Raw genomic sequence first — 12881 nt, forward strand, 5'->3', positions numbered from 1 at the left:
CTAATTTTTTATACATTAAAAATTCTGGATGATATAACCATATTCCCTGGAGCTGCAATAGTGTGCTGTATTCATGGTAGAGTAGGCACAAGATAAATAAAGGATAACCTTCCATTGAGTACAACTAGAATTCAATTGCCTGAATTCAAATGAAAATATTGCAATCAATGGTTAATTGTTCTGCTTTCAATAATTATCTCCTGTTTTGCCTATATGATAGTTAGTTTGATGTGGCAATTTGACTTGTTTTAGATCTGACTGTGAAGGAGTTTATGGATGATACAAATCATTTCAATTGACTGAGTAAAACATGTTGCCTTCCTTGATATTGAGGGGGCCTCATTTTATCAGTTAAAGATTGGAACAAAACAAAAAGACTAAGTAAGATGGGACTCCTCTTGTCTGACTGAATAAGCTGGGACATTGGTCTGTTCCAGCTTTCAGACTCACACTGGAGCACTGGTTCTCCTTGGGTCTTGAGCCTGCTGTGTTTTGGCATCCTAAGCTCCATAATCACATATTATTACAAAGAATTGCCTCGTGCAATTATGGAGCCTAGCAAGTCCCAAGATCTGCAGCCAACAAGCTAGACATGCAGGAAAACCAGAGGTATATGTTCTAGTCCAAAAGCCAGCAATATGTATACACACACACACACACACACACACACATAAACATACACACACACACTGGTTCTGTTTCTCTGGAAAACCTAGCTTAATACACCCCATTTTTAACCTAGTCATCTATTTTGTCTTCCGTTTAATTCCTTACATTTCTCTCATATGGTTAGATCTATTAAATAACCCAATCAAAATAAATGGTTTCATAGCTAAATGAGAGAGAACTATTTTACTTGGCAAGTAGGGGACTATAGAAAAATGTGAGGGAAAAAATGTGTGTATCAGTTAGTATGTTTGTCCAAATTTTTTTCCAAAAAAATGCCTGGAGGCCTTACGCCATTCTCAACTCTACTGGCATCTTGTAATTTTTCCTTTCATCTATACCTGTCCAGGAAGTGATGACCTTTTATCTTTAACTTCAAAAGACATATTCTTAACTTAGCTCTATCCCTGAGTAAAAATTACACAGAATCTGCTCAACTACCACTGATGTGAGAAACACCGATGCAAAAGCTGTTAGCTTCTTATTCATATCCTTTTATTATTATGTTTGTTTTCAAGGTTCAAAACATGCCAAATGCAAAGTTTACAGCAGTGGCTGATAGAGAGATTCTTTGCCATCAGCGAAACAGTTCAGGTGAGTTGTAAAATCTTCATGGTCACATGGAATTCAGAGAAAGTTTCACTTAACTCCCAGCAGCAATGATTAATTTCATTAGGGGGAAAAATGCCACAAAGTTAGTCTGTCAGTAACAATGTCTAATTTCACTGAAATGCTTTAAAAAATTACAAGATATAAAGCTTGGTTCTCTGTGAATTCTCAAATAGTGGAAATAGAACACAGATTGTGTACTAACAGTTAACTGTATATGAGGTAGGTAAGGATATATAGTTGCATATCAGAATATATTGTCTAGACTTAACCATTAAGCCACATTTTCAAAGAAGTCTTCCAGGGGGGCTAATATATATAGGAATGCATTTAACACACCTTTTTCCCCTTAAATAATACATGATTTTTTTGAGCATAAACTGTGCTTAGGGTTTAGAATCACTATCAAAAAAATTAGAGACAAGTATATAAAACTGAAGCTAGCAGAAAACAAATAAGAGAGAGAAAGGAAGCTTTGTGAAAAGGTGTACTTCATTCATACTTTATTCCTACAGCATTAATCATTAATTGTGTGTGTGTTCATTACACAGAGAAAAGAACAGTGGGCTGAAAATGTCTGAGTGACCTATGTCACTAGAAATGAGAGGTTTGGCTGGATGATATCAACATCTCTGGTAGCTCTAGAATTTTAATTGTCTTTCAGTATGTAAAACTTCGTTAATACAGAAATATCAGTCTTTAAATTTCCTTACTTATACTGCTGAATTTTGAATTATTATTTGGCCAAAAAGTTTACTCTTGAAAGAAAACAAGGATATAAAATAAAGAACAATTATATGTTGGCCCAATATTTGTTAATAGGTCATCATTTTATTAATAAACACATTTTTACATGAGCTGACGTAATGTTATTTGTAGATGCTAAAATTCTATTTGATTATCAGACATTATTACATTTAAAAATCAGAAAAATATTTTAAAGCTTTATAGATTCAAAGATTAAGTAATAGTGTATCTCTCTTCCAGGATCTCATATTAAATTTGGGTTCCAATTTTACTTACTCCTTGGAAGAAAAGTTATGACCAACCTAGATAGCATATTCAAAAACAGAGACATTACTTTGCTGACTAAGGTCTGTCTAGTCAAGGCTATGGTTTTTCCAGTAGTCATGTATGGATGTGAGAGTTGGACTGTGAAGAAGGCTGATTGCCAAAGAATTGAAGCTTTTGAACTGTGGTGTTGGAGAAGACTCTTGAAATTCCCTTGGACTGCAAGATCCAACCAGTCCATTCTGAGGGAGATCAGCCCTGGGATTTCTTTGGAAGGAATGATGCTAAAGCTGAAACTCCAGTACTCTGGCCATCTCATGCGAAGAGTTGACTCCTTAGAAACGACTCTGATGCTGGGAGGGATTGGGTGCAGGAAGAGAAGGGGACGACAGAGGATGAGATGTTTGGATGGCATCATCGACTCGATGGACATGAGTCTAAGTGAACTCCAGGAGTTGGTGATGGACAGGGAGGCATGGTGTGCTGCAATTCATGGGGTCACAAAGAGTCAGACACGACTGAGCAACTGAAGTGAAATGAGCTTGGAAGAAAGAGTGAGAGATAAATGGCCAGTTCTTTTTCCATTCCAAATTTTAAGAAAATATTTCATAAAAGAATTTTTGTGTAATTCTAAAAATTTATGTTAATGTATGCCTGTCACATATGTATATGCTGCTGCTGCTGCTAAGTCGCTTCAGTCGTGCCCAACTCTGTGTGACCCCCGAGACGGCAGTCCACCAGGCTCCCCCATCCCTGGGATTCTCCAGGCAAGAACACTGGAGTGGGTTGCCATTTCTTTCTCCAATGCAAGAAAGTGAAAAGTGAAAGTGAAGTCGCTCAGCCGTGTCTGACTCCTAGCGATCCCATGGACTGCAGCCTGCCAGGCTCCTCCGTCCATGGGATTTTCCAGACAAGAGTACTGGAGTGGGTTGCCATTGCCTTCTCCACATATGTATAAACATTTGGATTAAAATAGGAAGTGTAATGGATTAGGGACGAAAAAGCAGGGATTTTAGATTTCAGAAATAAATATGTGTTGCTTGTGCTTGATGCAAAAACTCGGAGGTGTGAGTCCTCCAATTTTTTTTTTTTTCTTTTTAAAGACTGTTTTGGTTATTTAAGTTTTCTTGCATTTTCATATGGTTTTTAGCATTATCTTGGTAATTTAGGGAAAAAAAGTGTTAGCTAGTATTTTGAAAGGAATACATTGAATCTATAGATCAATTTGGGGATATTGCCATCTTAATACTGTATGAACGGGCTGTATTGCCTTTTTTAGAAAAAAAAATACTTAACATGATTTATTTCCATTTTAATTGTTTATATAAGAAAAAGTTACATTTATTTTCACCCACAATAGGTATTCTCTGCCTATGACAGAATTACTGACAGCAATCAAGTGGACAACAAATCTTTCTCCTTTACCTTGTAGGATAAGGCACATGCCCTCTGAAATAAAAATTAAAGAACGGCAAAAAGGTACATCTCACCTTCAGGGTTCACTTTATGAACAGAAAACTCAGGGGCCTAAAGCTTGGGACTTGAAGAGAATCCTAACACCTTCAGGCGGTATTCCAAGAGAGCAAGGAGAAAATCATCTTGTTGAGTCTTTCTCTTTCTTTCCATGAGCCAAGGGACCCAGGAGACAGTAAAGACATTTACATTTCTGGACACTGAGCGTAACCTTCTTGCTTTCAAACAAGAGTTTTCTCAGCAGCAAGTGTTCTGTGCTTATATAAGATAGGAACACTTCATGTTTTATTACAGTTTTGTAGCTTTCCAAGCATTTTCACATAGTGGATCACATTATCTTGGGGTTTCAAAGACTAGCAAACTTACAGAAAGAAAAAAATCCACAATGTCAAAAGAGTATCCAAACTTGTGTTTTATCAAATAAGGATGTTTGAGAGATAAAAATTATCATATACCATCAACATCACTCACAAAGGACATGATCATAGCAAAGTAGTAAGGAGCAGAGGATGCACTTTGCTGGAGCAGTCGTGAAGAGATACCCCACATCCAAGGTAAGAGAAACCCAAGTAAGATAGTAGGTGTTGTGAGAGGGCATCAGAGGGCAGACACACTGAAACCATACTCACAGAAAACTAGCCAATCTGATCACATGGACCACAGCCTTGTCTAAATCAATGAAACTAAGCCATGGGGGCACTTAAGACAGGAGGGTCATGGTAGAGAAGTCTGACAGAATGTGGTCCACTGGAGAAGGGAATGACAAAGCACTTCAGCATTCTTGCCTTGAGAACCCCATGAACAGTATGAAAAGGCAAAATGATAGGATACTGAAAGGGGAACTCCAAGGGTCGGTAGGTGCCCAATATGCTACTGCAGATCAGTGGAGATATAACTCCAGAAAGAATGAAGGGATGGATCCAAAGCAAAAACAATACCCAGTTGTGGATGTGACTGGTGATAGAAGCAAGGTCTGATGCTGTAAAGAGCAATATTACATAGGAACCTGGAATGTCAGGTCCATGAATCAAGGCAAATTGGAAGTGGTCAAAAAGGAGATGGCAAGAGTGAACACTGACATTCTAGGAACCAGTAAACTAAAGTGGACTGGAATGGGTGAATTTAACTCAGATGACCATTATATCTACTACTGTGGGCAGGAATCCCTTAGAAGAAATGGAGTAGCCATCATGGTCAACAAAATAGTCCAAACTGCAATACTTGGATGTAAATCTCAAAAACAGCAGAATGATCTCTGTTCATTTCCAAGGCAAACCATTCAAATCACAGTAATCCAAGCCTATGCCCAAACCAGTAACAATGAAGAAGCTGAAGTTGAATGGTTCTATTCAGATCTACAAGATCTTTTAGAACTAACACCTAAAAAAGATGTCCTATCCATTATAGGGGACTGGAATGCAAAAGTAGGAAGTCAAGAATCACCTGGAGTAACAGGCAAATTTGGCCTTAAGAGTACGGAATGAAGCAGGGCAAAGGCTAGTAGAGTTTTGCCAAGAGAATGCATTGGTCATAGCAAACACCCTCTTCCAGCAACACAAAAGTAGACTCTACACAAGGACATCACCAGATGGTCAATACTGAAATCAGATTGATTATATTCTTTGCGGCCGAAGAGAGAGAAGCTCTATACAGTCAGCAAAACAAACAAACAAACAAACAAGAGCTGACTGTAGCTCAGAACATGAACTCATTATTGCCAAATTCAGACTTAAATTGAAGAAAGTGGGGAAAACCACTAGACCATTCAGGTATGATGCAAATCAAATCCCTTATGATTATACAGTGGAAGTGAGAAGTAGATTTAAGGGCCTAGATCTGATAGACAGAGTGCCTGATGAACTATGGAATGAGGTTCGTGACATTGTACAGAAGACAGGAATCAAGACCATTCCCATGGAAAAGAAATGCAAAAAAGCAAAATGGCTGTCTGAGGTGGCCTTACAAATAGCTGTGAAAAGAAGAGAAGCGAAAAGAAAAGGAGAAAAATAAACATATAGGCATCTGCATGTAAAGTTCCAAAGAATAGCAAGAAGAGATCAGAAAGTCTTCTTCAGTGATCAAGGCAAAGAAATAAAGGAAAACAATAGAATGGGAAAGACTAGAGATCTCTTCAAGAAAATTAGAGATACCAGGGAACATTTCATGCAAAGATGGGCTCGATAAAGGACAGAAATGGTCTGGACCTAACAGAAGCAGAAGATATTAAGAAGAGGTGGCAAAAATACATGGAAGAACACTACAAAAAAGATCCTCATGACCCAGATAATCATGATGATGTGATCACTCATCTAGAGCCAGACATCTTGGAATGTGAAGTCAAGTGGGCCTTAGAAAGCATCACTATGAACAAAGCTAGCGGAAGTGATGGAATTCAAGTTGAGCTGTTTCAAATCCTGAAAGATGATGCTGTGAAAGTGCTGCACTCAATATGCCAGCCAATTTGGAAAACTCAGCAGTGGCCACAGGACTGGAAAAGGTCAGTTTTCATTCCAATTCCAAAGAAAAGCAATGCCAAAGAATGTTCAAACTACTGCACAATTGCACTCATCTCACATGCTAGTAAAGTAATGCTCAAAATTCTCCAAGCCAGGCTTCAGCAATACGTGAACCATGAACTCCCTGATGTCAAGCTGGCTTTAAAAAAGGCAGAGGAACCAGAGATCAAATTGCCAACATCCGCTGGATCATGGAAAAAGTAAGAGAGTTCCAGAAAAACATCTATTTCTTCTTTATTGACTATCCAAAGCCTTTGACTGGGTGGATCACTACAAACTGTGGAAAATTCTGAAAGAGATGGGCATACCAGACCACCTGAGCTGCCTCTTGAGAAATTTATATGCAGGTCAGGAAGCAACAGTTAGAACTGGACATGGAACAACAGACTGGTTCCAAATAGGAAAAGGAGTACATCAAGACTGTATATTGTCACCCTGCTTACTTAACTTCTATGTAGAGTACATCATGAGAAACGCTGGGCTGGAAGAAGCACAAGCTGGAATCAAGATTGCCAGGAGAAACATCAATAACTTCAGATATGCAGATGTCACCACCCTTATGGCAGAAAGTGAAGAGGAGCTAAAAAGCCGCTTGATGAAAGTGAAAGAGGAGAGTGAAAAAGTTGGCTTAAAGCTCAACATTCAGAAAACGAAGATCATGGCATCTGGTCTCAACACTTCATGGGAAATAGACGGGGAAACAGTGGAAACAGTGTCAGACTTTATTTTTTGGGGCTCCAAAAGCACTGCAGATGGTGACTGCAGCCATGAAATTAAAAGACGCTTACTCCTTGGAAGAAAAGTTTTTACCAACCTAGATAGCATATTCAAAAGCAGAGACATTGCTTTGCTGACTAAGGTCCGCCTAGCCAAGGCTATGGTTTTTCCTGTGGTCAGGTATGGATGTGAGAGTTGGACTGTGAAGAAGGCTGAATGCCGAAGAAATGATGCGTTTGAACACTGGTGTTGGTGAAGACTCTTGAGAGTCCCTTTGACTGCAAGGAGATCCAACCAGTCCATTCTGAAGGAAATCAACCCTGGGATTTCTTTGGAAGGAATGATGCTAAAGCTGAAGCTCCAGTACTTTAGCCACCTCATGTGAAGAGTTGACTCATTGGAAAAGACTCTGATGCTGGGAGGGATTGGGGGCAGGAGGAGAAGGGGAGGACCGAGGATGAGATGGCTGGATGGCATCACGGACTCAATGGACGTGAGTCTGAGTGATCTCCGGGAGATGGTGATGGAGAGGGAGGCCTGGCGTGCTGTGGGTTGGACACGACTGAGCGACTGAAATGAATTGAACTGAAGTTAAAGTGTTAGTTGCTCAGTTGTCTTCAACTCTTTGAAACCTCAATGATTGTCACACACCAGGCTCCTCTGTACGTGAAATTCTCCAAGCAAGAATACTGGAGTGGGTAGCCATTCCTTTCTCCAGGGGATCTTCTTGATCTGGGGTTCAAACTTGAGTCTTTGCATTTTAGGCAGATTCTTTATCATCTGAGCCACCAGGAAAACTCCTGAGCCACTTGAGGAGCCACCAGGAATTATGCGGGTAATCATTTTTTAAATTCACTGTTAATTTCTTTGTCTTTGAGTTGGTGTGTTTAGCTCATTTACATTTAATATAATTACTGATAAGGAGCTTCTCAGGTGGCTCTAGTGGTAAAGTACCTTCTTGTCAATGGAGAAGATCAGGCTTCAGGAAGATCCTATGGAGGAGAGCATGGCAACCCACTCCAGTGTTCTTGCTTGGGGAATCTCTTGGACAGAGGAGCCTGGCAGGCTACAGTCCATAGGGTCACAAAGAGTTGGACATGAATGAAGTGACTTTTAGCACACACTTACACTGATGAAGTATGATTTATGTTTTCCATTTTGTTATTTTCTTTTTTCCTCTATTTTTCAGTTCTGTCTCTTTTATACTAAAATGATACTTTTTTATAAACCAGTTTAATTTTCTTAGTGTTTCTTTTGCTGTATGTATTCTAGTTATTTTCTTAATGACAACCCCCTGGATTAAAATTGACCTTTTATTTCAAAAAATAACAATCACTTGATCTTTAAAAATAATATATTATGAAAACTCTGAAAATACCACCTCCTTCCAAGATATGTTGTTTTCATTGCTTGATGTTGCTTCTGTTTGTTTATTGACTTTCCTGGACTACTTCTCTGAAGTCTGTATTCTATTGTTCATGAAGTCATTGAAGTCTGTGGTTATTTCAGTTATCATCTAATAATTCAATGGACCATTAATCCTCCCAGCCTTTGCCGAGGAGTTTCTTGTGTGTGCTAAGTTATGTGTCTAACGGTCTGACAGATACTTTACAACTCTTCTCTAGTCTTTGCTTGCTTGAGCAGAACCTTAAGGTCAGTCAGAAGAGAGATTAGTGTCATGTTTTCCCTGGGCATGCACAGAAATCTTCATATATTCATGACCTTCTAGATTCTAAGTATTAATATTTTTTGTCAGTCTCTTGTTAGTTCCACCTCAGGCAACTTCAAAGTTTAACAATTAGCCCCAATAATTTGCCACAAATACCTTAGGGATGGGACTAATTCCCATGGAACAAGCTTATAGTGTTAGTTTAAATTAAGATAGATTCTGATAATGAATTTTTCAGCAAGCTGCCAGACAGGGCTAATGGTAAGAATACTTTGGGGATGTCTTTGTGGCACTGCAAATCTTTTCTTATTTATCTAATAGCTTTTAGCATGCTGGTCTTCATAGCTACCATAGTTGCAAGGGTATTGGTTTTCAAACCTACAGATAAGTTGGAGAGGAGTGGGTTTTGAGCAAATTAAAATAATACAATGCAAAAAGAAAAATGGCTGTCTGAGGAGGCCTTACAAATAGCTGTGAAATGAAGAGAAGTGAAAAACAAAGGAGAAAAGGAAAGATATTCCCATTTGAATGCAGAGTTCCAAAGAATAGCAAGGAGAGATAAGGAAGCCTTCCTCAGTGACCAATGCAAAGAAATAGAGGAAAACAACAGAATAGGGAAGACTAGAGATCTCGTCTATAAAATTAGAGATACCAAGGGAATATTTCATGCAAAGATGGGCTCGATAAAGGTTAGAAATATTATGGACCTAACAGAAGCAGAAGTATCAAGACAAAGTAGCAAGAATACACAGAAGAACTGTACAAAAAAGATCTTCACTACCCAGATAATCACGATGGTGTGATCACTCATCTAGACCCAGACATCCTGGAATGTGCAGTCAAGTGGGCCTTAGAAAGCATCAGTACGAACAAAGCTAGTGGGGGTGATGGAATTCCAGTGGAGCTATTTCAAATCCTGAAAGATGGTGCTGTGTTAGTACTGCACTCAATATGCCAGCAAATTTGGAAAACTCAGCAGTGGCCACAGGACTGGAAAAGGACAGTTTTCATTCCAATTCCAAAGAAAGGCAATGCCAAAGAATGCTCAAACTACTGCACAATTGCACTCATTTCACATGCTAGTAAAGTAATGCTCAAAATTCTCCAAGGCAGGCTTCTGCAATACATGAACCATGAACTTCCAGATGTTCAAGCTGAATTTAGAAAAGGCAGAGTAACCAGAGATCAAATTGCCAACATCCTCTGGATCATGGAATAAGCAAGAGACTTCCAGAAAAACATCTATTTCTGCTTTACTGACTATGCCAAAGCTTTGACTGTGTGGATCACAACAAACTGGAAAATTCTGAAAGAGATGGGCATACCAGACCACCTGAGCTGCCTCTTGAGAAACAAGTATGCAGGTCAGAAGGCAGCAATCAGAACGGGACATGGAACAACAGACTGGTTCCTAACAGGACAAACAGTACATCAAGGCTGTATATTGTCACCCTGCTTATTTAACCTATATGCAGAATATATCATGTGAAACACTAGGCTAGAAGAAGCACAAGCTGGAATCAAGATTGCTGGGAGAAATATCAATAACTTCAGATATGCAGATGACACCACCCTTATGGCAGAAAGTGAAGAGGAGCTAAAAAGCCTCTTGATGAAAGTGAAAGCGGATAGTGAAAAAGATGGCTTAAAGCTCAACATTCAGAAAACGAAGATCATGGCATCTGGTCCTATCGCTTCATGGGAAATAGATGGAAACAGAGGAAACAGTGTCAGACTTTATTTTGGGGGGCTCCAAAATCACTGCAGATGGTGATTGCAGCCATGAAATTAAAAGACTCTTACTTCTTGGAAGGAAAGTTATGACCAACGTAGGTAGCATAATCAAAAGCAGAGATATTACTTTGCCAACAAAGGCCCATCTAGTCAAGGCTATGTTTTTTCCATTGGTCATGTATGGATTTGAGAGTTGGACTGTGAAGAAAACTGAGCGCCGAAGAATTGATGCTTTTGAACTGTGGTGTTGGAGAAGACTCTTGCAAGTCCCTTGGACTACAAGGAGATCTAACCAGTCCATCCTAAAGGAAATCAATCCTGAGTGTTCATTGGAAGGACTGATGCTTAGGCTGAAACTCCAATACTTTGACTACTTCATGCGAAGAGTTGACTCATTGGAAAAGGCTCTGATGCTGGTAGGGATTGGGGGCAGGAGGTCAAGGTGAGATGGCTGGATGGCATCACCAATTCAATACACATGAGGTTAGTTGAACTCCGGGAGCTGGTGATGGACAGGGAGGCCTGGCATGCTGTGATTCATGGGGTCACAAAGAGTCAGACATGACTGAGCAACTAAACTGAACTGAACTGAACTGAACTGAAAATAATACAGGGTATACCTTTTTTTAAACTGAGATCTAGAAGTTTAATTTCTTTCTATTTTTAAATAAATGCCTCTGAGATTGTTACCAGTCATTAGTAATTTCCAGAGTTCTCAAGAAGTTTATTTTGACAGTTTTCCTGGGTGCTCCTTTTGCTTTTATGGATAAGTGGATTTCCAGAGTCCTTTACTCTGTCATTTTGGACCATTTTTACATTTTGTAGTTTCTGTTTCAAAATTCACTACATTTCTTGGCTCAAGAATATAGATAAGTAGCTACTAAAGTACAGTGGAAAAAATCAGAGTTGAGACTGACTTGAGCGTGAAGGAGAGGATATTGGATGGAAAGGAGGACTGAGAGAGATGTCTGAGAGTGAAATTCATACATATCTTGACAGAAGTTTTGGTGACGCAACTGTAAGCTATGTCAGAAAATTAATGAGTGCAATTTAAAATTTGCACTTTGTGTATGTATGTTTTTTTCAAATTAAAAAACTATAAATAAATACTGAATTCTAATAATGCTGCATGTTCTAACGTATCTAGAGGAAAATTCACTGACGTCTGCAGTTAATTTACTCGAACTGTGTCCAAAATAAAATGGATCCTTGGCTTGATAGAGGAATAGGTGTGTGTGTGCATGCGCATGCTCAGTGCCTTAGTCATGTCTGACTCTTTGCAACCCCATGGACTGTAGCCCCAGGCTCCTCTGCCTATGGAATTTTCCAGGCAAGAATACTGGAGGAGGTTGCCATTTCCCACTCCAAGGGATCTTACTGACCCACAGATCGAATCCATATCTCTTCTGTCTTCTGCATTGGCAGGGAGATTCTTTACCACTGAACCACCTAGGAAGCTCCAGAGGAATTGACAGGTGTGTGAATAAGAAAGTCAAGTGAAATTTAATCATAAACAGATATTCACTGTAAAAATTTTTCAAAATCTTTAATTTTGAAAAATAAATAGTAAAATGCTAGGGTAAACACTTAAAAGTAGAAGATAGGCAATTGGTTTGAAACATATTTTGTTTGTCTAATAATGTCCCCATATAAATGACTATTATTTTCGCAGAGTTAAAAATGTTGGAAATGTTGATAGAAATCTAAAAAGATAAAAATGAATTCTTTCCAGACTATAGGTAAAATCTTCTAGAAATTTGTATCTCCTAAACTGTGAAGAGAGAAATTAGTATCACTTACAGCTCTACATAGGTGATACTTTAGAGGTTTTTTCCTGTAATAGAATAAAAATATGAAACATGACTTTCCATTTTTCAGTGCAATTTCTGTAAAAATAAGAGAAGTGGTAGCTGAATCAGATATCAAACTTTTATGAGGCCAGTGAATACAATGGTTTAGTTCAAACCTCTTAAAATAAAATAGGCTCATAGGAATCCCATGAGGTGAAAATTGTACATGCCAGCATTTACAATCCAGTTAGTGTATATGAGGACCACCTTCATTTTCCCAGCAAATTTATTAGCTAATAGTTTAAAATTTAATGTAAAGTATGTTTTGTCATCCAACCTAGATTGTTTCCCTTTCTTTTGCAGAACTGCTTGGTTGTCATTTAATGTGACTGCACGATAGAAAGCCTGGCTATATATGGTAAAAATGTTAACAGCAGACATCACCACAGCAGAATCTATTACATAATTGGAAGAGCTGCGTAGTGCCTTTGGAGTTGAGAGGAAGAAATTGAATAGCTGGTTCATCATGCTGTTTAACAGAGCAGGAATCAGGACTGTAGGCAATAAAACACTGACATCACAGGTCATCCAAGCTGTGTGGATCTCTATACCTAAGAGAGCAAATGGAGCCCAGACACCCAGGGCTGTTTGAGTGCTTTTTAATCACATTAGGAGATGTCTGTACAGTGTTTATCT

The sequence above is a fragment of the Ovis canadensis genome, chromosome 1 (assembly GCF_042477335.2).
Source record: "Ovis canadensis isolate MfBH-ARS-UI-01 breed Bighorn chromosome 1, ARS-UI_OviCan_v2, whole genome shotgun sequence".
NCBI lineage: Eukaryota > Metazoa > Chordata > Mammalia > Artiodactyla > Bovidae > Ovis > Ovis canadensis.